This window comes from Panthera onca, chromosome B1, assembly GCF_046562875.1.
Source record: "Panthera onca isolate mPanOnc1 chromosome B1, mPanOnc1 haplotype 2, whole genome shotgun sequence".
NCBI classification, from domain to species: Eukaryota; Metazoa; Chordata; class Mammalia; order Carnivora; family Felidae; genus Panthera; species Panthera onca.
The window spans coordinates 58487795-58513380 of record NC_138342.1 but is presented as its reverse complement, the minus strand read 5'-3'; the positions used below and the strand labels follow the sequence as shown (position 1 = coordinate 58513380).

Sequence of the window (25586 nt, the reverse complement as noted above, 5' to 3'; positions counted from 1 at the left end):
TTCTTTATTCCACAGAGCCCTGGCATTTATTCTGTAACACCATTAAATCTCCCCTGTGAGCAGTGGCAGCTCACAATCATATTTTGTGGTCTATAAATGTGCCAAAATAAAGGGTTGTTTGGTTAGTAGGCTTTATTTCATGTATTTCATAACATAAGGAAACTGAATTTCTCTAGACTTGCTGGAACAATATTGCTATGTTAATTCCCCTGGATTATCATCAGAGGGAACTAGTTGGGAGTGGAAGAGCTGACTGGTAATGGTTTTCCTGGGTTATCCAGCTCAGTGATTTCCTTGTGGGCTGGGCTTATGATCAAGGGAGTGTATCTAGGACAGAAGTTTTCAGCATTTCAGAAGAACATTTGGAATTCTCCCTTCAAATGAAATCACTAGGGGTTATCTAAGAAAGTAATGGGTAAAACGGATAAGCTCAGGAAAGGCCTGGTTGAAACACAGTTGGGAGATACTCTCTCCTGGTGTCTCTTCTTCCTGACTCCTCCTCACTTCCGACCACTTGGAGGCTCCCTGAGATCTCCGACAGGGATCTTCACTCTTAGGGCCGAGGGTCTTGGAAGCTTGAGGTTAACAATTTGGAAACCATAAATGGTACCCCTTTCCTGAAATATCTCATAGTCACATCTGGTTAATAATGATGGCATTTTATCTTTTGTAGACTTGGGGAATGGCCAGATGAAGTCTTTGAGGACAATTGCAAACCATTAAGAAAATAGCCTTAAGATTTTCCTGCCTTAATGGGGCTCCTGGGTGGTTCAGTCGGTCAAGTGTCTGACTTCGGCTCAGGTCATGATCTCGTGCTTCGTGGCTCTGTGCTGACAGCTCAGAGCCTGGAGCACGCTTCGGACTCTGTGTCTCCTTCTCTCTCTGCCCCTCCTCTGCTCGTGCTCTGTCTCGCTCTCTCTCAAAAATAAATAAACATTGAAAAAATTAAACAAGAAAAGATTTTCCTGCCTTAAGACTTTTGCTTTGGGATTTGGTCCCCTCAAAAAGATGTTCTTGCCAGGCCTATTTCAGTAAGTCTAGCTGCAGATGCACTTTTTAAAAAGTCTATCTAAAATGTATTATGAGCCAGTGTGCCTGGGATTAAGAATATTTGACCAGTGATTGTAAATACAGCTCAATCTAATGAAACAAATGTTTGATACTAAAAACAGATACAAGTCTCTAGTTATTTATAGTGGATTTAGAAAAGAGCGTTTTTGAGGGCTGATCTTTAGATGCTGACATTTGAACATCTGCTTTTATGAGAAGAACCTGATGGGTGAAGGCCTGTCACCTCCCTGGGAACATGTCTATGAAAGGTGTCATTTTTTTTTTTTTTTTTTTTTTTGATGGGACAGGGGGAGATCTGTATGTTTATGGTTTACATGCAGATTTCAGAGACCTGAGAAGGTTGCAGGAAAAAAGGACTGAAACCTTGTTTTATCCCCGGGCACCTACACCAGGCTGTTTGAGCAATACAAGACTAGATAAAGCTCAAAGCCCCCATACCCTTTAATTTCCAGAAACAGAAGGACAAAAACAGCAGCTGACACTGGCCCCTTTCAAAATGAAGAATGGATGGAAGTTCTCGAGTTCAATTAGTCTGGGAGAACCAGTACCCCGACAGGCCTCATTGCTTCTTTCCTGAGATTTGGTTAAGCTGTGACCCTTTGGGAGCTGACAGTACTTACCTTAGTTGTGTGTCCCCGCTTATGCCAGGTGTGCATGGTTGGGTACATCTCCCACTCTGCCTCCTTTCTCAGATATATAGGCAGCCAGTGTGTGCATATCCGGGGGAAAGAGGCAAGGTTTGGCATCGTTCTTGATCGTTTTCACATTTTGTATCTGATTTGCATAAGTCGAAAATCATACATATGTCAAGTCTTTCCCGATTTTTTTGGCTCTATTTCTCCTGTGTGATTTAGTTGATCTTCTACAAAGAATATCCAAGGACGCGGGCTTGGAATAAAGTAGGAAGTGGAAAAAAAAAAAAAAAACATCAGAAGTGTTTTTAAATTTAAAAAATATTTCTTTATAATAGCTTTTTGTAGTTCATCTCCATTTTTATCTCAATTTTCTATATAAATATCACCAGTTCAGTGCTGATTATTTGCTTTACATCATTTTGATTATGATTTGTTTTTACTTTATGTCCTTTCACTTTGGTGTAGTAAATTTATAAAAAATTAAATTTAAAGATGAGTTAAAAAATCGGGGGAAAATGTAAAGATACTGCTGCAAACCTGTCTGTGGACAGATGTGGACAAACAAAATAAAAGCAGCAGCAGAGGTACTTTTTCTTTCTGCTGTCAGCTTGGGAAGTAATGCTTCTTCTTCTTGCCAGTGTCTTGACAACCATGACTTCATTAAAACTCTAATACAGATTTTTTGAAGATAGTCAAGACATGCCTTAAAACTGTGAAAATAGTGCTGACCACATCTGAAAGTACCTTCTGCTAGTAAATCACCATAAAACAAGAACAAAAGGACATCCTGGTGTTGATATGATGCCCTTGTGCATAATCATGTTTTGAGGTCAGAGTTCTTGCTAACTAAATCCAGCCTCAAAGTTTTCAACTTTGAAGAAAGTGTGTTATTCTTTTGACTTAATCTTTGCTTCCAGGAATACTGATCCCAAGTTAAAGCATTTTGAAGCACTGGGGTATGTAAAGTGCTGTACCGATCACTGTGGTAAATAGTGAGGGAAATCAGGCATAGCCTTTGTCTCCCGAGGGCTCTGGAAATAAGATGTGCAAAAGCAGAACTGAAGTACAAGGCAGAAAGTTTTATATGTTGTAAGACTAGACCAGATGAAATGTGAGAGCTTGGATGGTGGAACAATGATTTCTGCCTGGAAGGACGTTAGAAGGCTTCTTGGAGGAAGCAATATTTGTGAAGCAAGAGAATTGGAAAGGTGAGCATTTATGTTGCAGTGATCCCCGATGATGGCGGGGACGGGATGGGTAGGAGGAGGAGCCTCTGAGGAACATAGGGGTCTTGTTGGAGGTCCACCTATGATGGCCCTAAGAACAAAGGGGAAAAGGGGAAGTTGATTTCATGAACTTTGTAACATATAAAACCAATACAGAGGAGGGCCAGTATTAATCCAAATACAGGGCCAGACGATACAAAAGGGAGAAAGAAAAAGGAGCATACATCAGTGACTGTGTCATTGAGATTAGCAAGTTTGCATGGGTATTCAGGATGGAAGGTGGGCAAGATTCTTGTTTCTTATTATGTTGCTTTTCTTCATAGAAAAGTCATGAAGTCATGAGTCCTTTTTGTGTGGAGTTTAGGGAGGTTTTTTCTTAGTCACTTTTTTTCTAGAATTTGTTCCCTAAATTTTATCCCAGAGGGTTATGAAATTTGACTTTGAAAAATCTGACTTCTCAGATCTTCGTCCAGGTTCTTCAACTTTTCAAGTTTGATCAGTGATTGTGCCATTTAGGAAGCTTCCTGCTAAGACTATTATTTTTTCCATCTGAAATGTTTTCCTCACTTTCTTATTATATTTACTCTATGTTCATATCCTCTACTTCTTTTCATTCTCCAAGGAGTGTTCCTAATGTCATTTTAGTGGTATCAGCAAAACCTTGGATTGCGAGTAACTTGTTCTGCAAGTGTTCTGCAAGGCAAGCAAACATTTCTAATACATTTTAACTTGATGATTGAGCAATATCTTGCAATATGAGTAGTACCTGATCCCGAATGTCACATGATCATAACGGAGCCAATGGTTCTTGAAATTCTCTTTGATATGCGAGTGCTTTGGAATACAAGCATGTTTCTGGAACAAATTATACTCACAAACCGAGATTTAACTGTATTTGTTTACAATGCACTACTATAAAGATAGTAAAAAAAAATTGATGGGGTGATGGGTGGCTCAGTTGGTTAAGTTTCTGACTCTTGATTTTGGCTCAGGTCATGATCTCACGATTTGTGAGTTTGAATCCCACATCGGGCTCCTTGCTGACAGAACGGATCCTGCTTGGGATTCTTTCTCTCCCCCTTTCTCTTTCCCTTCCTTGCTCTTCCCCCCCCCCCCCCCCACCGCCCCTCAAAATAAATAAATAAACTTAACTTTTTTTTAAAAAAGAAAGTAAAAAATTTGAGCATAAAGAGTAATTAGATCAGCTTGACTTAAGTCTCAAAAAAGAAAACAAAAATAACTGAATAGATGCATTATATTTGATATTAAATCTCATCTTGTATCATTTATAGTATTTGTACTCTGTAGCTATATATGTATTTGTGTGTATATAGAAATATATACATGCACAGACACACACATATAAACACATATGCACACATCTTTATGGCAAGCCATAGAAAAGGGAGAGAAAATCAGTGTTTAATAAAATACTTTGATTTAAACACCAGTGACAGAATTTGATGTTAGGTCGTAGAGTTGGTGGCAGAGCTATATTGGCATGTGGGTCTAGTGGCAACAAAGCCCATGACAGTTCTATTACCACAAGCTACCTAAATGTGCTTCTCACAATGTGGTTTGTTGACAAGAATGAACGACTTGAATTGACTTGTATGTTTTTAACACCGCTGGAATAACAGCAGTGTTAATCAGAAATACAATTGAAAAGTGAGGTTTTAACCTATTGTTGTTAGTCTACAACAGTGAAATTGCAAAAAATTTTGGGATAGAAAATCTATTGTACTTTTTATTCAGGTAGTCAGACTTTGGGAATTCTTTGTCTCTAAAACAAGGGACTTTGATCACCTGGTGTTTTTTTTTAATTATTTTCAAAAGAGTTGATTAATTTTTAAGCAATACCAGACTACACTAAATGTATCAACACATTACCATTAGTCTTAGTGTGGTTTGTGAGTCCTTTGATAAACAAGTTCAAATCTTCCATAATTGTAATACATTTCTGAAAATTCTAGTTTATTGATTAAAGAAAAAGGGATATATAAGTGCACTGAGGTCTAACTTCAGAGTTAGTAATGTTAAAAAAAAAAAAGGACATTATATATAGCCTGATATGTTTTGAAAAGCATTATCTAGATTGTTATAGCCTACTTTTATAAAATGCTTACAAGGTGTTCGGTTTGGAGTTTTGTAACGAAATCGATAAACACCAATGAAGAGGAACCCCAGCTAAGCTATTTAGAGTTATGATACTATGAAACAGTTTAGTTTGGAAAAATGTAACTACTGTTGGTGACAGAAGTCAACACGTGTGAAATGGTTGAGGGAAACGGCTCATGGCAAGAGTGGGCATGGCGTCAGGGTAGAATCAGACAGACTTAACTCCAGTTCCCGTTCCACCACCTACCAGCCTGTGACCTTACACAAGTGATTTAACTTTTTGGAGGTGTCTTTCCTTCAGTAAAGTGGACGTCATGTCAAGGCTTTTCCAAGACTGTTAGGGCATCTTTCACACAGCCTTGTGCTTAGGAAATTGAAGATTATTACTGTCGTCCTTTTCCTTCTTTAATCAATTTAAAATTATTTGTCCTTGATATTTTGTGATTCATAATATTAGTAATGGTTTTAGTTCGCAAAATAAATACTGCAGGTGGCCAAGTCAGCCTGTGACCTAATTTATGGAAAATTCCATCCTCTCTGAAGTGAATACCTTGGTGAAAATCCTGTAACGTTCACATCACCTTCTCCACCTGAAGCAGGGCTCCTTTATTATCAGCTCTTGAGAGATACTCTAACTTTTGCCCTCCTGAAGACCTCTAAGGATGGGAAACTCACTACTCTCCGTCTTATTTATATGTAGCTCTGCCAGATAGAGGAAGTCCTTTCTTAGGTTCTACTTAGAAATATGAGGTAAAGACACCTTGTTCCACTTACTAGGTTTTTCAGAGTTGAGAAAGATGTAGTAAGCATCCATGATTGGCTTCCTATTGTTATTGTAATACTTTTGTTTTATGCAGATGACCACTCAGCTGTTTCAGTGTACCTACCATGCAGGAAACTGCTTCAGGAAAATTTCCCTTTAGTCACGTGATATAGCCCATACTCCAGCTAGAATGGAATTAACCAAGCATAAGTCATAATTTTAACATTCCTCTCATGCTTTTTGTTTTGGGAAAATATTTATATTATGAACCTCAGAGTGATACATTTTTTAGGATAGTGATAAAGAGGTCTATGGCATTAGGTGATGTAAGACTGTTGTTCAGAGCCTTGCCAATCTTGTTCATTTCTTATCTGTTTTATTAGGTGATGGCGGTCAATATGCTTTCTTATATCAATTTTTTTTCCAGTCCAGAGTATTCCTTAAAACAAATCACAATCACAGCAAAGTATATGCATTTTCTACAACTCTGTGAGGCAGTTGAGGGGAATGGAGATAAAGGTGGCATGATGGGTCTCTAGCTCCAACTATCAGAAAATTCGTTTTTGAGCGTAAGTGGCATTATCAAAATAGACTTTTGGGGTCCTGGTGAATTTTTGATCAGCTGATTTTAACTCCAGTTTAAAACGTAATAGATTTCTTGAAGGCCTACTTCTGTCTGGTGATGTCCCTAAAAGTGAAAGATTGTTATAGATTGAGAAGACTGTGCTATTAGATGCTGGGGTGTCATATGAACATAGTGGGACCCGGTCTGAGCACGTGAAGTCCAAGAGAAAACGAACAACAGCACTTAGTGAGAGATTCTGCAAATGTTAGCAACCCAGACCCAGTGGGAAAAGTTTCATTTAGCATTATCTGTGAAACAGGATGCTTTTAACATAGTGATTAGAATCTTGGGCTAATACTTCCTTTAAGCTTGTGGGATACTTGATCTTGCTTTAGAGGGTGCCAATATTTTCTGCTTTCCTGCCTGGTTTCATACACTCCTTTATTTTTCATACCTGGCTCCGAGGATGGTCTTAACTGGCTGCTAGGACAAGAAAACAGACCAGAAAGAATGATGTGGATCCAGATATAATTAAGTCACTATAAGATCTCCGTCTCTGTTTGGTCAGCCACATGTCATTGTTACCTTAGACTTCAACTGTGGCACCAAACCTAGACTCAGCATACTGATGAGGTAAGATTCTGAACCATATTGGTCCTAGACTTGAACTATTGATCTAAAATTTGGGGGGAGGCCTCTTTTTATGTGCTATGCTTGGAAAAATTTTAGAAACATATGCCTCTATGAGAATGTTTTAAAATTAGGACTATATATATGGAACTACATTGTTTCTCCTTCCCATACTTAAAAACTAAGGGTTTGAATTAGATCGGTGATTCTTTTTCTTCCAACTGTTGGACCTTATGTTTTGAAATGGTATGTAAACCAGAAAACTGTTTATTAAGTAATGAATCATTTTTCCTATGAGTTAATAATAAAAACATACAAAATTGGCTGGTCAGAATTGCCAACGAGTACAACTTACTTTCCGTGTGATCTTCGGTGATCTTTCTGATAAAAAGATAGTCATTCTTAGAACCTATAGCATTTTGTTCAGCTTTGTAACACAGTGATAGTCATTCCCAGATTTCTGTTACTGCCTCCACTGGTTCCTACAGACTCAGGGACCTAAAATTAGGGAATTATTGACCATGAACTTCTGAGATTCATTTTAGGACTGATGTTCTATGACTCTATAACTAAGTTTGTTGTGGACAGTGCATTCCAGGCCAAGGAAGAAATCAAAGCATCCTACTTGACCATTATCGTTAACAATGGTCTGGGGTAGAAACTGCATATATAAGTGTTACTTTTCCAAATGTTGAGATATGGTTACTTTATTCTAATGCTTTTCCTATTTATTTTTTAAAATTTATATTTAATCCATTATGACTAAGTCTTGTGTTCTTGAAGGCTCCAAAGACTTCAACTATCACAACCCAAGCTATTATAGTTTTGGAAGATGTTTTCCCTTGACTTCCAATAAAATGTGGAAATAACTAGTGTAAAGAGAAATATGTATATTCATAGATATGTACATACATACACATACATCTACATATACATGTGTATATGTGTGTGTGTATTGAGAGAAATATAGTTATGTTTTTATAAAATATTAAGAGCAAAAAGGACTCTCCCTTGGATATGCTGTTAGGGAAGTACATACAAAGCTTCTTCAACACAGGAAGGTGGTACCAGCTCTGTTGATGTCTTTCCCTGGAAGAGCTCTTCATGTGTCGCATATGTGGAATATGCACCTCAAGTTGAGAATCCTTATTCTCCCCAAGGGGCCTCAAACCTTGGTGGGTACCAGCATCTGCCGGACAGCTTTGTTAAGACATGGATTGCTTGGTACTACCTCAGCTTCTGATTTAGCAGGTCTGTGGAGGGGTCCAAAAGTTTGCATTTCTTTTTTGTTAATGTTTGTTTTTATTTGTGTGTGTGTGTGTGTGTGTGTGTGTGTGTGTGTGTGTGTGAGAGAGAGAGAGAGAGAGAGAGAGAGAGAGAGTTCAATGGGGAGGAGCAGAGAGAGAAGGGGACAGAGGATCCAAAGCGGGCTCTGCCCTGACAGCAGAGAGCCCGATGTGGGGCTTAACTCACCAACCATGAGATCATGACTTGAGCTAAAGTCGGACGCTCAACTGACTGAGCCACCCAGGTCCCCCTAAAAGTTTGCATTTCTAACAAGTTTTCAGTTAATGCCAGACTCCATAACTCAACTGTTCCATGTCTGTGTGCAATGATATTGGATACTGGTTTTTCCCAACTGACCTGCTTTCTCTGGTAAGGAATTACAACTTTTCCTTTTTTTTTTTTTTTTTGGTCTGTAGTACTACCTTGGCCCTAGCCCACTGCCCAGTCATAATCCCAGCCAGGTTGACTCAGCATAGGTCAGTCCCAGATTGGATTAACTGTGCATAGCTACAACTTCCTCTCTTGGTCCCCTTGTCTGGAGGCTACATGTTCTTTGGAAGCACCAGTGAGTGCCATCCCCAGACCATGTTCTGGCAGAGTATAGAAACTATCTGAATATGGACAAGCCACCTTAATATGTCTGATCCTTGGGTTCCTTCTATGATTCATGGAAAGATTTCCTGATGGTAAGTGGAACTTTGAAGTGGATGCCCATAAATTATTTAGTAGCCAGTAAGAAGTGCTTGTAAGGTTCTAAAGCCACTTTGCCTTCAAGAACTGGTGGTGGGGCTATGAGTCAACACAGAGGCCTTAAGATCTTCAGTTGTCCTGTGCTTTGACAGTCTGGAGCCATCTCTCTCCTTAAGTTCCATGAGTCAACCTTGCACTGTGTCCATATACCAGTTACACCAGCTCTGTGCTTTAGCCACACTCTTCTGTATCTACACTCTGAACTTTGATGGTCTTATCTGACTTTATGGCTTCAGATATCATCTATACAATGATTACTCCACATGTTGGCCCTTTCCTCTGAGCTCCAGACTTGTCTGTGTATCTTGCTGCCTACCCAGCATCCCCAGCTGGATGTCTAAAAGCCATCTCAGATTTAAAAGGGCCGAAGATCAACCCTTAATAGCCATGACTACATGATTTTCTCCATAAAGTCTGGGTAACTATTTCTTAGTCCAAAAACCATAGTCCACCAAAAATGCTAGATTCCTTTTATTTCCTCATCCCTCTCATCGGATCCATAGTCTTAAGATTTTTCTGTAAAACATGTTCTGAATCTACTTCTTAAATCAAAGTGCTACAACTTTGGTCCAAAACACTGTCATATCTTCCCTGGATAGTATAGTGAACTCCTAACTGGTATTTTTGTTCTATTTTGCCCCTCTTCATCCTCCACATTGGAGTTGAAGTGAACTTTCTAAATTTGATGAACTTTGTTTAAAAGCCTTTAGCGGGCATGGGAATCTCATGGAGGACTTGTCAAAACATAGATTTCCTGGTGGCACCTGGGGTTTCTGACTCAGCAGGTCTGCATAGGAGCCTGACAGTTTGCTTCCCTAACAAGCTCCCAGGTGACACTACATTTTGGGAAGCAGTGTTCTATAAAATCTAATCTTAGCATACTTCTCTGATACTATTCCCTTGTTCACTGTATTTCAGCCACACTGGTCTTCCTTTCGTCAATCCTATAGTCCAAAGTTTCCCTTTCTCTGGTCTTTTGGAAATGCTGCTTTTTTTTCCTACTCAGAATATTCTGTAAATAGAGGTTCCTACACACCATTTTGAGTTAACTAAAATTCCATTTCCTCAAAAAGGATTTTCCTGGCCATTTGCTAAAATAGCAACCCTAGTCACTCTACACTATACTAGTGTTTTTAATCTTATTTGTATCCCTTATTGGCATCTCAAATTTATCTTGAATTAGTTTTATACATTTATTGTTGGGAGAGCATAGCTTTTTGTACTGAGGATGAGAAGTCTTTCCTCTGGATCTTTAACTATGCTTGGCACACAGTATGTGCTCAAAAATCAGTATTAATAGACTGTAGAGTATAAATATTAGAATGGGGAATTGAGTACCACTTTTGAAAGGTGAATTATAGATCTCTCTTTAATGTGTTTAGAATTCCCTTTTTGTAACTTTCACAAGTGAAGCGAGTGCTATGAACTTCAAAGTTTAAGGTTCCTAAGATTTCATATAAATCAACTGTATCCTTCTGAATAGTATTTTAGTGCTGTGGTTTTCATAACTTTTTTTTTTTTCTTCTCATATTTTCTCTCCCCTTCTTTCACATAGAAGTAGTGATGGGGCAACATCATCTTGACCCAAACCCATACTTAAATTCATAATAGAGGTATAGTGTGTCTCTTAAATTACTTTACTCTTGTTAAGCAACAGAAATAGATACAAATCAGCATGGCAACTTATTGCTTAAAAAAAGATATAATTTTTAAAAAGGCATTATGAAAATATTATCCTTTGGATAAATTCCTTGGAAGAAAACAAAATATCCTTTACTGACTTTCCAGTCAAGGTTGTTACTATAGCAACCTATAGTTCTCCTTTCTGAGGGCTGGTCACACATAAATTATTTGTTTAATGCCTTTTTCCCCTGTGCTGAACTAGAAACTCCATGAGAATTGGAACTGTGTCTGTAATGCTTACTCCTGGTATCCATAAAACTAAACACCATTCTTGATATATAGTAGGTACACAATAAATATCTGATGAGTTTCTGAATGAATGAAGACACCGAATGTAAGTTCCATGGCTCTGTAATCTGCTTGCCGCCACCTTCCAGGTTTCATGAACCTTAATGGAAGAAATGCTTCCTCTGTGTAGAATCCCTCTCCGGCCTTCCCCGTTGGTACCCAGAACTCTGCTTTGTAACTTTTTCATTTCTTTTTGTGGTTTCTCCTTGATGGAATGTTATAAAGATTCTCAAGCCAAGTACAAAAAGCCACACCTCTTTGGTTTCTTGGATAGCTTGACTTCTTCTAGGCAAGTGCTAGTTTTTCCAACTTTTGTGTCTCTTGGTAACTCCCAGGATTCTTTGTATTCCTGTGAGTGAATTCTCTCTCTGCTTCTTAGGAGAGAACAAACAGATTCATTAATACCTGTCTAACTCATTCATTCATTCAATAAGTATTTATTGAGTATCTACCATGTGCTGTATACTTTCAGTGCTGGGGACGCAACAATGAGCAGAAGCAGACATAGTATTTGCCCCATGGAGCTTATCTTAGATAGAGTGGGAAATAGAGACATTACTTCTTAGACACCCAACTGGCTAATAAAGATATAAAGGACAGGGACATTGTTTTTTGAAAAAGGCAACAAAGTCATCAGACCTAGGCTAGGGGTCAGGGAAAGTTTTCTGGAAATGATAGGTGAGCTGAATTTTAAAACATGAATAGGAATTCCCTAGATATGGCACCTTGTGAGCACGTTTTATGAAGAGGACAAGGAGACTATGGGGACAGATTATCGGAGTTGGTTGAGATAAAATTTATTTTCCAGAAGAAAACTAATCTGTCACAGTCCTCCTGAGCTACTATAAATGTTTTTGTCATAATACTAATACCAGTTAAGGTCTTTGAGCATGAACTCTGTGTGCCAGGCATAGATTTGTCTTTTACAGGAATTATCTTAATCCTGACAACAGTTCCTGTTTATGGCTTAGGAATCCAGAGAAGTGAGTGTCTTGTCTTTGTCTCATGGAAGACCTTGATACCTGCATTCAGAGCCTGTGCCCTTGTTACCTAATCCTGGTTCTCAGTGGGTATTGCTAATATTTCTGGTAGCTCGGGTAACCTGAATTCAAACACAGACACATTTATGGATCTCTCGTTATATATATATTCCCTAGCTATCTACATATGTATACAAAGATGTATGTGTGTATGTTTACATGAAATAGTCCATGTGGGTATTTAGGTGTGTGTATACATAACGTATGCACACACATAATTACATATACATATCATTAGTATATTTTGATGTTGAAAATTGAATATAAGGATTTGAAATAAAGCAACTTAATTGTGGAAAATTTGCTGGATGGGATAGATGACTACTAGTAATTAATAAATGGCACTGAGCTCTTTCATATCAAGTTTGGGGGCCTAACCACAGCAGGCGTGTGAATTCATTAGGACAAGTGAGAATCTGCTGTGTCTAGCCTTATCCTCTGTTGCTAAAGCAGCTCATCTCCATTCACAGTAGCTGCTTATAGCTTTAAATAGCATGCCCTGGACTCTCTCTGCCAACTCTTCTCAAGCCAGCCAGGGTTACTGTGAGGCCAGGGTTGCACGGACGACGCGGTCTGTACGAGGCCAGGGAAGGGGTTAGTGAATTGGCCAGCTGCCTGGGCACTGGTGTAGGGAAGCCATGGCGCAGTGCAGCAATTTCCTGCTTGGGGTGAAGCCCTAGAAGGCTGGTGCAGCCTAATCCTGGACTCTTCAATTCTTTTGTGACAACTCACTGCCCCCCTGCTGCACCCCGAGTTTCTTTTAGGGGAGAATTTGATTTACACTATTCACAGGTACATGGGGATGATTTAGCGTCCTCCACCCTTCACTCCCAGCTTAGAGTCATTTTACTTGGAATTTATACTCTTAGAAAACTGGAATATCATACTCTCCAGCTATGAGTTTCTAGCATAGAGCGATCACATTAGCAACTGAGCATACTTACTCCTGATGGACACTGAAAGACTGGGAGAAAGCACAGATGTGTGTGTGTGTGTGGGGGGGGGGTACTATAAACATTAACGATGTCTCAGGGAGGGCATGAAGGATCAAGCAATGCCTGGGAAAGTAGACCATCAGGAAGGAGATGAACTTAAGTCTGGTCTTGACCTTGCCCACTTCTCTTTCTTTGGAGGGTGAGGGCAAAAGAAAGTGAGCAAACTTATTCCCAAACTTGCTTAATTTAAGTGTCCCTTCTACTAAGGTGATTGAACTATTCCACACTAAAGTACAGCTGATAACTAGCTTCTTTTCTGATTATCCTAATTGTCTCAGTAGTTTTGCTTTATCTTTCAAGTTCAGGTGTCTCTCTAACAATTGGTGGAGTTTCAGGGAGAAATTTGAGGACGGGGGTGGGTGGGGGAGCACTTCTTAGTGGAAGGGACATCTGGTCACTGCTTACTTCTGGGTCTTTTATCTGATGTATGTGGTTATATAGGGCTTGTCTGTCATGGAGTACCCTTCCTAAATGAAGTGGGATCTCTCAAAGGAGAAGCATTTACTCTCACTAAATGGGATGGGGTCCTAGGACTATCTCTGAACAGGTGCCCTTCCCAGGGTGGCCCACCCTGGAGCTGTGAGCATGCAGACCAGGGGAACATAAAGTCGCGTGGGTCTTCTCAGAGTGGTAGTTAGAGTGCTACTGGTCCCTTGGCTGTCGTAGAGTCATTCCTGTTGTTTTATAGGTGAGGGAAAAGATGCCCAGAGAACTTGGGTGATGAAATCAGCGTCACACGTTTCTGATTAGCAGCAGAGAAAGAACTGGAATCCAGGTTGCACAATTCCTGTCTCCAGTGTTGTCCCTACCTACCACCTGGTTATGAATCCAGAGCACGTCTGAGAGGTCTTAGGGCAGCTTCCCTTTCCTTCCAGTTCTATTTTTTCCCTTCTCCTCAGCCGACTCAAATGCTTGGTTTGGCAATATAAAACTATTGTCCATTTCTGTATTTTATTTGAGCTGGCTTCCCTGTGTCTCGTTCTCATGAAGCATAATACCAGTTATGTACTTCAGAAAATGCATATCACATGAACAAGACACGTTTTGTTTATTAACAATGAAGAGAGCATACTGGTTAAGTGCAGAGACTCTGGAGTTAACAGTATAACTTCACCACTTGCTAGGCATGAAACCACTTTTAAGTCTCATTTTCTCATTAGTAAAATGGTGATAATAAATAATAACATAACTATAATAAAACCTGTTTCGTGGATTATTGTGAGCAGTAAAAAAATCCACGTAAGCACTTAGTACAGTGCCTAGGATATAAGTACTCAGTAAAGTTAATTATTATTACTCTTTTTAAATATGCTCAGTTTTTTTTTTTTAAAGTTTATTTGTTTATTTTGACAGAGAGAGATAACAGCGAGCCGGTGTGAACAGGGGAGGAGCAGAGAGAGAGAATCCTAAGCAGGCTCTGCACGGTCAGTGCAGAGCCTGATGCGGGGCCCATCTCATGAACTGTGAAATCATGACCTGAGCCAAAGCCAAGAGTCTGATACTTAACTCACTGAGCCACCCAGCTGCCCCAATATGCTCAGTTTTTATAGTTTTTTACTCATACATCATTGTCCTTGCCTCAACTTTAAAAATCAGAATGTTGTCAACATGTGCTTATTTAGAAAGAATCTAGTGTTGTCACAAACAGAATAGCAGATCTGTGACAATTTTGAGGGTCAGGTGTGTATAGATGCCTGCACACTTTCTGCTGTCTTCCTGCCTGTCCTCCTCCCTCCACATCCTTCTTCACTTTCTCTTTTTGTTGCAGTCTCTCCCTTTCTCTTTCTTTTGAAAGGACTTGAGCATATCATGTATTAGGGCGATGCCAGCTGAATCATTTAAGGAAAGATCTGAGCAAAAAGCATGGGAGGGAAGCTAAAAGGAATCTTTTCAAGTATATGAACTGAACAAGATTAAACACTTGGGAAATAAAGGTTGCTTTAAAGTTATTGGCAGTTGAAGCTTAAAAGGAAATGCATTAGGTTATACTGTTCTAGTTTCCTGATGATAGAAAACAAGATATATTAAATCTTGCAAATTATTATTTTCCAGTTAGGGCTAAATTAAAATTACAGCAATTGTAGATGCTACTTATGTAAATCAAACTTTGATCAATTACCTGTACTTAATAGACAACTCAATATTTGCATTTTGAAGTCACATTTTCATGTTATTGTTGTCTTTTAATATGGTCTTTTTTTTAATGTTTATTTATTTTTGAGAGAGAGAGCATAAGCAGGGAAGGGATAGAGAGAGAGGGAGACACAGAATCCGAAGCAGGTTCCAGGTTCTGAGCTGTCAGCACAGAGTCCGATGAGAGGCTTCAACCCACAAACCATGTGATCATGACCTGAGCTAAAGTTGGGCACTTAACCGACTGAGCAACAACCCCCCCCCCCCACAGGTGCCCAATACGGTCTTATTATAATTAGGTTATATATTAAAGATATTATTCAGATTATGCATGGAAATAACTTGGTGTCAAAATGAGTCACGTTTGAGTGAGCTGAATATTGATATTTTCACTAATTTTTTGAAATAACAGGGGCAATAAGGATGAGCCATGCAATTATTTGTAAAAAATTAAAAATTTTTCCTTATAAATTATCCATATTTAGTCTTAATTAAAATTTAATGTAATGTGCAGAATTGCTTCACATGTTACCTTATACAAAGTAGCCAATAAATTTTCTTGTAGATTTTATTCTAATCTGAGAGTGACATTTGCATACAATTTTACTGTTTGGTTTAATTTGCCTTCGTAATACTGGAAAACAAAATGCTTGTAAAATTCATAGGACAACATTGTCCTTTTGTAAAATGTTAATTGTGTAAATAGGTAAGAATTCTAGAAACTGTGCTTTTCAGGAAAAAGAACAGTTATTACTCTGGACCTGCATTACCTTTATAAAGTCGTAAAGAAATTGCTTCGAAATTCACTGGAAGTAGAATTTTTTTTCTTTTGATTCATGTGCCAAATGTAGATTCAATTTACATTCTGCCTGCATTTTTCTTCTTTTCTCTTACTCTCTTATTTCTTCTTCTTTTATTTCTCTTCTCTTATTTTCTCTTTAGACTAGACAGGTCGTTACTCTTTGCTGTATGAGAGATTCTTGGGTAATAATGCCCAAGAGTCCTATAAAGTTAACAATTAGCTTATTAAATTTCAGACATTATTATTCTCTCTTATTCATTTTGATAGAAGGGTCCTATCTGAAAATATAAGATACTATTATTTTCTGTATGGTGGGGTTATGGTTGGGATTTTATATTTTTAAGACTTAAAACAATTCTCTTAAACAATTGCTAGTGTTGGGAAACTAGCTCACTTTCATATTTGCTCAGCCTTAGATATTTCTAATTCTTTTTTTTTTAAGTTTGAAGCTAACGTTTTAACTTTTATAATGGTTTTAACCTTTTAAAAATGTTTTAACAGTTTTAACATTGTCAGAAATGAAGACTGTTCTTTTTTTGTTGGGTATGATTCACTTCTGTGCTAGTTTCCAAGAGAGCTGTTACACAAAGTGCAGTGATTGAACAGAACAGAACCTATGTGGGGGAGATGTAAGAGTTCAATTTGATAGGTATAATCATCCTGTATTTATTCTAAAGTTGGTAATGAGACTGGTCTGATTTCAGAGGATCACTGCTTTCTCACCACAGTATCTGATATGAATTATAGACTTTGTAGGTGGCTTGGATACCCTTTCTGGTTTGGGCCTCTGACTCTCAACTAACCTTAAGTGTTCTGTGAACGTGTCCTCAACATGCAACCGTTCTATCATCTCGTGAAATTATTCCTAAGACAAGGTAAGAGGTGCTGCTTAACCTGTTCTGAGAGAGAGATTTCATGGAAGTGAAATGTAAGTTGAATGAGGAGAAACTGACTGGATTAAGTTTTATATAGTTTATTTGCAGACTGGAACCAGGTGTTTAAAAGATCAGGAATTGTGGTCAATATTGAGGATGAAGTTTGGCCCACCACATCTATTCAGAAGGTCAATGGTGGGAGGAAAGATTTTCAGTCTGTTTTTCCAATTATGGGTTTGTGTGTAGGAGAAAGCGTGTACCATTTCCTGTTTGATGGTGAAATGCCCCTTCCTTGGGGTCTTCTTTGATTGTATTGGTTCCAGCAATTTAAGCTGCCATGTCACTAAAACTTCATTTTTACAAAGTCCCCAATGTATTTACTTCAAATTCTTGACTTATCTTTCCCTGTATGGTTAAGGGGACATTTAAAGCTCTATTTTATTAAAAACAATTTTTAAAAAATGTTTATTTTCGAGAGAGAGAGAGAGAGAACGAGAGAGAGAGCGTGAGCACAAGTGGGGGAGGGGCAGAGAGAGGGAGACACAGAATCTGAAGCAAGCTCCAGGTTCTGAGCTGTCAGCACAGAGCCTGAAGCGGGGCTTGAACCCACAAGCCGTGAGATCATGACCTGAGCTGGAGTCAGACACTTAACTGACTGAGCCACCCAGGAACCCCCTAAAGCTCTATTTTAGTGGGAAGTTTGAGAGCATCTCAGACAGAAATCTAGATACCTATTCTGAGTTTACTTCAGAGATCTAGGTAGAACAATGCTATAGTTAATTAGCCTAGGAACTTGTTAAGGTCATTTTTTTTGCTTACTGAAAGTATTCATTTCTTTGTGGTTACTATAACATGAATTTTCTGGTAACTGTTCTTTATTATAGTAATAGAGGTAAATAATTAAAAGCTGTGAATAACTTCAATTGAAATAGAGGAAATTATTGAGAAGGAAAATTTAGGTAATGTACAGTATTTGGGATTCTTTTAAATATAATTTAAGATATAGGTACTTTTGAGGATATTTCTTTGTAGGATTTGTTTTGGAACAAGTATATCTAGCATTTACAATGAGAATAATATAAACTAACATTTATTGAGTACTGATTACTTGCTAGACTCTCTGTTAAGTACTATATATGTATTATGTTTAATAACAACCCTGTAGACTAGGTACCAAGTTCTCATTCCTACCTTTTTAAACTGATTTCAAAAGACACTTGCTATTGTAAGGTAGTTTGAATATTAGAAAACTAGGGAAAAGACGTTATGATCACTGTGTAGAACTAAGCTCAAGTAGTTATAGGCCTGGATTATCTGACATAAAGATTATAAATATTTGGATTAATTTTTTAAAAGTTTATTTATTTTGAGAGAGAGAGCACACGCATACTCACACAATTGGGGGTGGGGCAGAGAGCAAGGGGGACAGAGAGAATCCCAAGCAGGCTCCGCACTGTCAACACAGAGCCCTATGGGGGGCTTAGACTCACGAACTGTCAGATCATGACCTGAGCCAAAGTTAAGAGTTGGATGCTTAACTGACTGAGCAGTTTTTAAATATTGTTAAAATTTAAACGTTGTTAAATAATCCTTAATTTGGGCTGCTATTTTATTTTATCATTTCATTTCATTTCATTTCATTTTATTTCATTTTATTTCATTTTATTTTTGGAGCTGATCGTGTATTAGAAACTAGGTGAAATGTTTTGGTGAGGATATGCGTTATTTAAACACGGATTTTTTGGAGTTTACTATAGAGCAAGGAATAGTGACTATACTTTGAGTGTGGGCAGAATGTGGGGCATAGCTGATAGACAGGTTGGGTGAGCCCAGGAGAAGCCTATTGCATGAAAATCTGATGAGCCTCCTGGGAAAGAGCTTACCCCTCAAGAAAGAGGAATCAAGCTATTCTGAGCTTGACTTGGTCTTGGGCTTTGAGAGACAGAACAGTTCTGAGCATAGAATAATAATGTTTGTTCTTCATTTTTTTTTTTTTTTAACTGTTCTAGCCCTCAGTGGATTTATGTCTGAGCCCCATGGAAATATAGGAAGGCATATAAATAAAAACTGCAGTAACAGAAGCCTTGTTCACAAGTGTATGGGAAACATGTTTGGAGTCTCTGAACAATACTTGTGACTTGTATGGGCCTAGGAATCCCATGTCAATAGATCCAGGAGTTAGTGACATCTAAGTTATTACAGTTAATGAGACAATCCATGCCCATATATGGGTAAGGCCTGGTGACCTGGGAGTTATAGCAATGCATGTGGAAGGGAGATACTGAGAAAGTAAGGGAGAGGGGGAAGGGGAAAGAGGGAAGTGGGCATTCAGAGGACAGAATGATAAGAATGACTACTCCCACCTCCCATCCTAGGGGTCAAGGAAGACTTTAGGGAGGAGAGTCTTAAAGAATATTTAATGCAGAAGCATAGAGAGATAGGAAAGAGAGGGCATGCCAGTCTGAATGGAGGAAAATATAGAAGTAAAGACATGGACATGGCAAATATGGGGAAGGGGAGGAAGATAGGAAAACTTTAGTTGGCTTCATCATGGCACATACAAGGAGCTTCCGAATGGCAATAAACAAGAGTGTCCTGATTGGAATTATATTCAAGAAGTAATTAAATAGGTTACATGGTGGGGAGTGAATCAGAAATGATGAAGAAGTGGTGGAGAGTAGTTTGAAGGCTCATGCAATAGCCGCAATGTAACGATACGATACAATACAATACAATACAATACAATACAATACAATACAATAATGGGTAGTATGATTAGCAACTAGGGAAGTAGCTATGAATATAGTGGAAAGGGAAAGATTGTTTAACATTATTGAGTAGAATTCCTATGATTTGGCAACTAATTTGGATGGAGAGGGAGGGGGAGAGTGTGGGTAGGGGGATCACAGATAAGCTGAGAGTTTTGAGAAGGCAGGGCTGGAGAATATGGAAAACAGAAGGACAGGAGAAGAAAAACGTTCGATAAATTCCCCTTCAGACACACTGAGTGCACACATCCTGTGCAGGTGGAGATGTTTTGCAGACAGCTGGGGGCAGGGGAACTCTGGAGAGAGTGTATGGCCAGGGGGAGGAATTGGGAAGCCTGGGGCATAAAGGAGGAAACTGAAGCTGGGACAGTGGATAGACTTGAGAATATTCAGATAGGAGAGCTGAAGCATAGAGCCTCAGAGAATACCTACTTTCTAAGTTGACTTTATTTTTTGTATTAGCAATTTTAGGTTCATAGAAAAACTAGGTGGAAGGTACAGAGATTCTCCAAGTACCCTCTGCCCCCACATATGCAGAGAATACCTATGTTTAGGGAGCAGGAAGAGTGGGAGCCAGAGGAGGAGACAGAAAGCAGTGGCTGAGCAAAGGAAACAGAATTCTGAGGGTAGAAATGTTTATAGAAACTGAAGGATTTAAATTTAGGCTTAAGTTTAAATTGGTAAACAAAATTAAATTACATAATACATTTTGTTTCAAGTGCTGTTGTTAACTCAAATGATGCCAAAATAGTGTTCCTGGGAAGAAATTCTTATAGAATCCAGTCATGAATAGCTACTAGTCATCATGACTCAAGTATTGGTACCATGGAATTCTGTTTGTTCATGGCTGAATCAGCTAGCTGATATTTCAGAGCTTCTCTCTAAAAAAATGTAAAATATTTCTCCTAACCTTCTTTTTCTCAACTACTAGAAAATCATTTAAATCTTCTTTGACTCATCTCCCCCAGGTTAAATATGACCATGCTCATTGTTTTCTACAGTTGCCTTGAAAGATATCTTAGAAAAGTAAAATGAAGATAACTTAGTTTTGCAGTCCATGAGTTATTGGTGGGAGATTTTGACTGCTAATCTGTTTCAACCCTCCCACTCAGTCTGCTTATAGGCTTCTTCAGAACCATCACCAGGAATGAGTCATTGCTGAGACACAGAACAGAAGCTAACACTCAAAGTTCTTAGTAGTAGTGGTAGTAGTAGAGAGGAGACTTCAAGGGTAAGTGGAAGTATATTTATATTGAGGGACTTGCATGTTTTACTTTCAAGAGTTATGTGTGTTTTATAACGTGCGTGTTTTTGTTTATTGCAGTGCACAGGTGTACTTTTTAACATCTGGTGAGTGATACTGTGCATTTCCATGTTATTGTGTTATTTGTGTATACTTTAAGCCAAAAGTCACATACTTGATGTGAAAGGGCATATATGACTTTCAAAAATTAGCATAAATACATGGGCATAAATATTTATATTACCCATGGAGATGGGCAATAAAGTATTTGACATGCTGGTCAAAAGAGACAGGGCATTTAAGTCTCTATTAGGCGTTAATAACAAGAGATATATCAAGTCCTTAGGTAGAAAATAGGCAAAGTGCTTATAGAGAATTTCATTTTGGGATAGTAGGATAAATGCAGGAGTGGCTCTTGATTTTCTGACAATCTAAAAGGATTTTATGGAGCATGTGGTGGGATTTTGTAGTGGTTTAAATGTCCATTGGACACATGCAAAGATGTTAAACATCACTCATCAGGGAAAAACAAATCAAAACCACAATGAGATATCACCATATACCTGCTGGAATGGCCAAAATTAACAACATAAGAAACAACAGGTGTTGCGAGGATGTGGAGAAAGGGGAACACTCTTGCACTGTTGGTGGGAATGCAAACTGGTGCAGACACTCTGGAAAACAGTATGGAGGTTCCTCAAAAAACTAAAAATAGAACTACCCTCCAATCCAGTGATTGCGCTATCAGGTATTTACCCAAAGGATACAGAAATAGACCAATGTTTGTAGCAGCATTATCAACAATAGCCAAACCATGGAGAGATCCCAAATGTCCATTGAATGATGAATGGATAAAGAAGATGTTCACACACACGCACACACACACGCACACACACACACACACACACAAACACACAAACACACACTCGAGTATTACTCAGCCACCAAAAAGAATGAAATCTTGCCATTTGCAATGATGTGAATGGAGCTTGAATGTATTATGCTAAGCGAAATAAGTCAATCAGCGAAAGACAGATATATGATTTCACTCATGTGGGATTTAGCAAAACAGATGAATATATGGGAAGGGGGGAAAGAGAAAAGAGGAGGTGAACCACAAGAGACTCTTAATGATAGAGAACAAACTGAGGGTTGGTGGAGGGAGGTGGATGGGAGATGGGCTAGATGGGTGCTGGGTACTAAGGAGGGCATTTGAAATGAGCACTGGGTATTGTATGTAAGTGATGAGTCACTGAATTCTACTCCTGAAACCATACTGCACTGTATATTAACTAACTAAAATTAAACAAACAAACCAACAAACAAATGGCTCATTGCGAAACAGTGCCCAAAAATAGTAGGTCAAAAAAAAGATGTGTTCTCAGCATATTCCACCCTTACTGGTTGGGTTTTGGTTGGGGGCAAGAGAAATAGTATTGGTTAACATGAAGAAAAATGGAATATACTGGAAGTATATTAGGTGACTTACAGAATTTGAAGAAAAAGCTAAACAGCCAAGCTTTAAGAGGTCAGGAACAAGGATAGCTCAAGGGCTCTCAGCTGAAATCCATTTCTGGAACACTGGAATGGTTGGGTTCCAAATGTCACCATGGTGTATGGCCTTTCTCTAGATTCAGATTCTTAGGAGTGAAATTCCAATTAGGTCATCTTGAATTAGGTTACCCTTTGAAAGATAGCATGGTGATTAAATGGTCTACCAGGCTCACACAGACTGCAGAGGGGTCGCTCTCTGTAAGAGGCATGAGGTATGGCTGCCATAAGATGGGAGCAGAGATGCTGGACAGGCAAACACAAGAAACCTGCCATAGGCAGAGAGGACACTTTGTAGTTCTTTAAAAAAAAGTGAAAATATGGGCTTGCATCATCTCTGAAACTAAATTTGGAATTATGCATGCATACATATGCAGATATACATACGGATACATATTTTATACAGTGCTTTTGGATGATCTCTGCCACTTTTTTCCTTAATTTATTACTCTTATGGATGACATGCTGAGTGACATACTATAGGCTGCTTTTCTGGTCTCATAGAGAAAATTTAAAGAAATATAAGAGATCTCCAAAGACATATTAATATAGAGTATAATATGTGAGAGGTGCTGAGGTCAGTCTAATATGGAAAATCATTTTTTTGGTTATTAATGAAGACAGTTTATTTTCTTAGACAAGGAAGTGTCCTCACATAATTTTGTTTGAGTAGAAGTTGCATTGACTTACATGAATAGTCTTATCTAAGACTATAGTCTTATCTAAGAAGAGATTCCCCTGCTGAAATAAACTTTTCCTTCTGGTGTACTGTTTGCTTTCTGACCCAGGACTTGATTTACTATCATTAAAAACAACTACAGGGGTGCCTGGGTGGCTCAGTTGGTTGAGCGTCCAACTTCAGCTCAGGTCATGATCTCACGGTTCATGGGTTTGAGCCCTGCATCAGGCTCTGTGCTGACAGCTCAGAGCCTGGAGCCTGCTTCTAATCCTGAGTTGCCCTCTCTCTCTGCCCCTCCCCAGCTTGCTCGCACATGCTCTTTCTCTCAAAAATAAATAAAACATTAAAAAAAAAAAAACAAAACAACTACAAGTGCTGTTAATAAGAATCTAAAGCTTGCCACTTGCATTTTTGAATAGTTTTAGATAGGTTCTCATTATACTTTAATAATGGGAAGACATTTCTCATTGTAGTTCACATGCTAGAGACAAAAGAATAAAAAAAAAAGTCTTTTGAAGTCACTTACAGATCTTTTGAGTTCCAGATCAGTGGTTCTTGAACTTCATTTGGCACGAGTCTTGCCTGGAGTGACTGCTGAAAATACAAATGTGTGGGTTGCTTTCCAGAGATTTTGATTTGGTAGTTCCATGGGGGCTCAAGATTCTAGTTTTATCAAATACCCCAGTTGACTATGATGCAGGTAGTATCTGGATCACACTCTGGAAAATTCTGATCTAGATGATTTCATGTTAGCTTATGAGTAGTGTCAAAGAAATAAGAATTATGTATAATTAGTTCAAAGATTTGGAATTTAATTATAGTAATTTTGACTGTTCAGATTATTTACTCTTAAACCACACTTCTACTAAAGTGGCTAAGAATTCTGTTATTACTGAAAATATTAGGTAACTTTGTATGGAAGTTAATGGTAAAGGAAAGTGTATGAGTAAATTTTACATTCTTGACTAACATTTAAGTTTTTGATGCATCTCATATACTAGTAGCACATTTTAAAAATATTTTTCTTTTTTTAAGTTTATTTATTTTTAGAAAGAGTGAGCAAGTGTGCAAGCACCTGTGTACGGGGGGGAGGGGCAGAGAGAGAGGAGAAGAGTTCCAAGCAGGCTCTGCACTGTCAGAATGGAGCCTGACATGGGGCTTGATCTCATGAGCTGTGTGATGATGACAGTGAGCTGAAATCAAGAGTTGGATACTGAACTGTCTGAGCCACCTAGGTGCCCCAGTAGCACATTTAAAATATATCTAGATATCATCTATATATAGATATCTATATATCTATATATAGATATCTATATATATCTATGAGAGTATTTCATGGTGAGTTAGAATGTTTTATTTTTTTCCTTGTTTTTGTTTGGAATAAGTCCGTATTCTCTGATAAATATAGTATATTAGGCACACCAAGACTGTAGTTTCATGCCATATTTCCTTGGAAGTTGTTTTTCTCATGCGTGTATTTTTACTTCTGAAAACAGTGTTCCCCCCCACCCAGGATTTTCTAGTAAAAACCTTTTTATCACATCTATTTCTCTCAACATAAGATGATTTGAGTTGTGATGTCCTTTAAAAAAAAAATTAACCAGGAGTGAAACTGACACTATCAGTGATACAATTAAGAAGGAAGCCAGGAAGTCCAATTTCAATTTCCGAAGGCACTGAGGGTTGCATAAAATGTTATAGGGAGCAGTTAACCAGGATGGAGCACAGCAATCAAAAACAGAGTGCTTACTTTTGAGTAAAATTATCAATTTTGCCAGCCTCAGCATATAGCAGCTGGCTCCATAAAACAAAGGATGTGTTTTACTACATGTAGTATGGGAAAAATTGGTTACATACTTTCCTTTTAGTTATGCCTGAACATACATAGTTATAATCATCTGCAGAAGTATCCACATGCACAAATAGACTAGACAGCTAAGGGCCACACAGCTGAAATCTGTATTTTACAAATTGCCACAGCCTTTGAAAGTCTCAAGCAGGAAAAGCAAACCTAGTAGGGTTTTTTTTTTTTGTTTGTTTTTTTTTTTAATCTTTTAACTGAGCTCAAAAAGATCCTCAAAGCACAAATAATGGCTTATCTTTAGTGGCATGAATTCAAGCAATAAGTGTTTACATTTTTTTTTGTTGTTCAAATTATTTAGACAAACTTCTGGATAATGTTAAGATTAGCTAGTCAATTTTAATGTAAACAGACATTTTTCTGATGAGGATCATTAACCTAGAACAAGAAAAGTTGAGATTTTTGTTGGTGGACACTTTGTTATATTTTACATACTGATGCTTTCGTTGCAGAACCCTTGAATACTCGTAAATCCTATGACATAATATATTCAAGAGTGTAAAAATACACGTTCCTTAAAAAATAGTCGATATTTTATGATATTCTTCTGGCTTAATACTTTTGTGAGTTATCTTCTGATATTTTAATATTTAATATTCAGTAATTCACAGTAAGTCAGAGGT

The 25586-nt window shown here is 38.2% G+C and overlaps 1 protein-coding gene across 2 annotated transcripts in view; it reads left to right on the top strand.

The window, feature by feature from the left end:
• ADAMTS3 (ADAM metallopeptidase with thrombospondin type 1 motif 3) overlaps positions 1–25586 on the top strand; it is a 260356-nt gene that overhangs the window by 25979 nt on the left and 208791 nt on the right. The window lies entirely within an intron of this gene.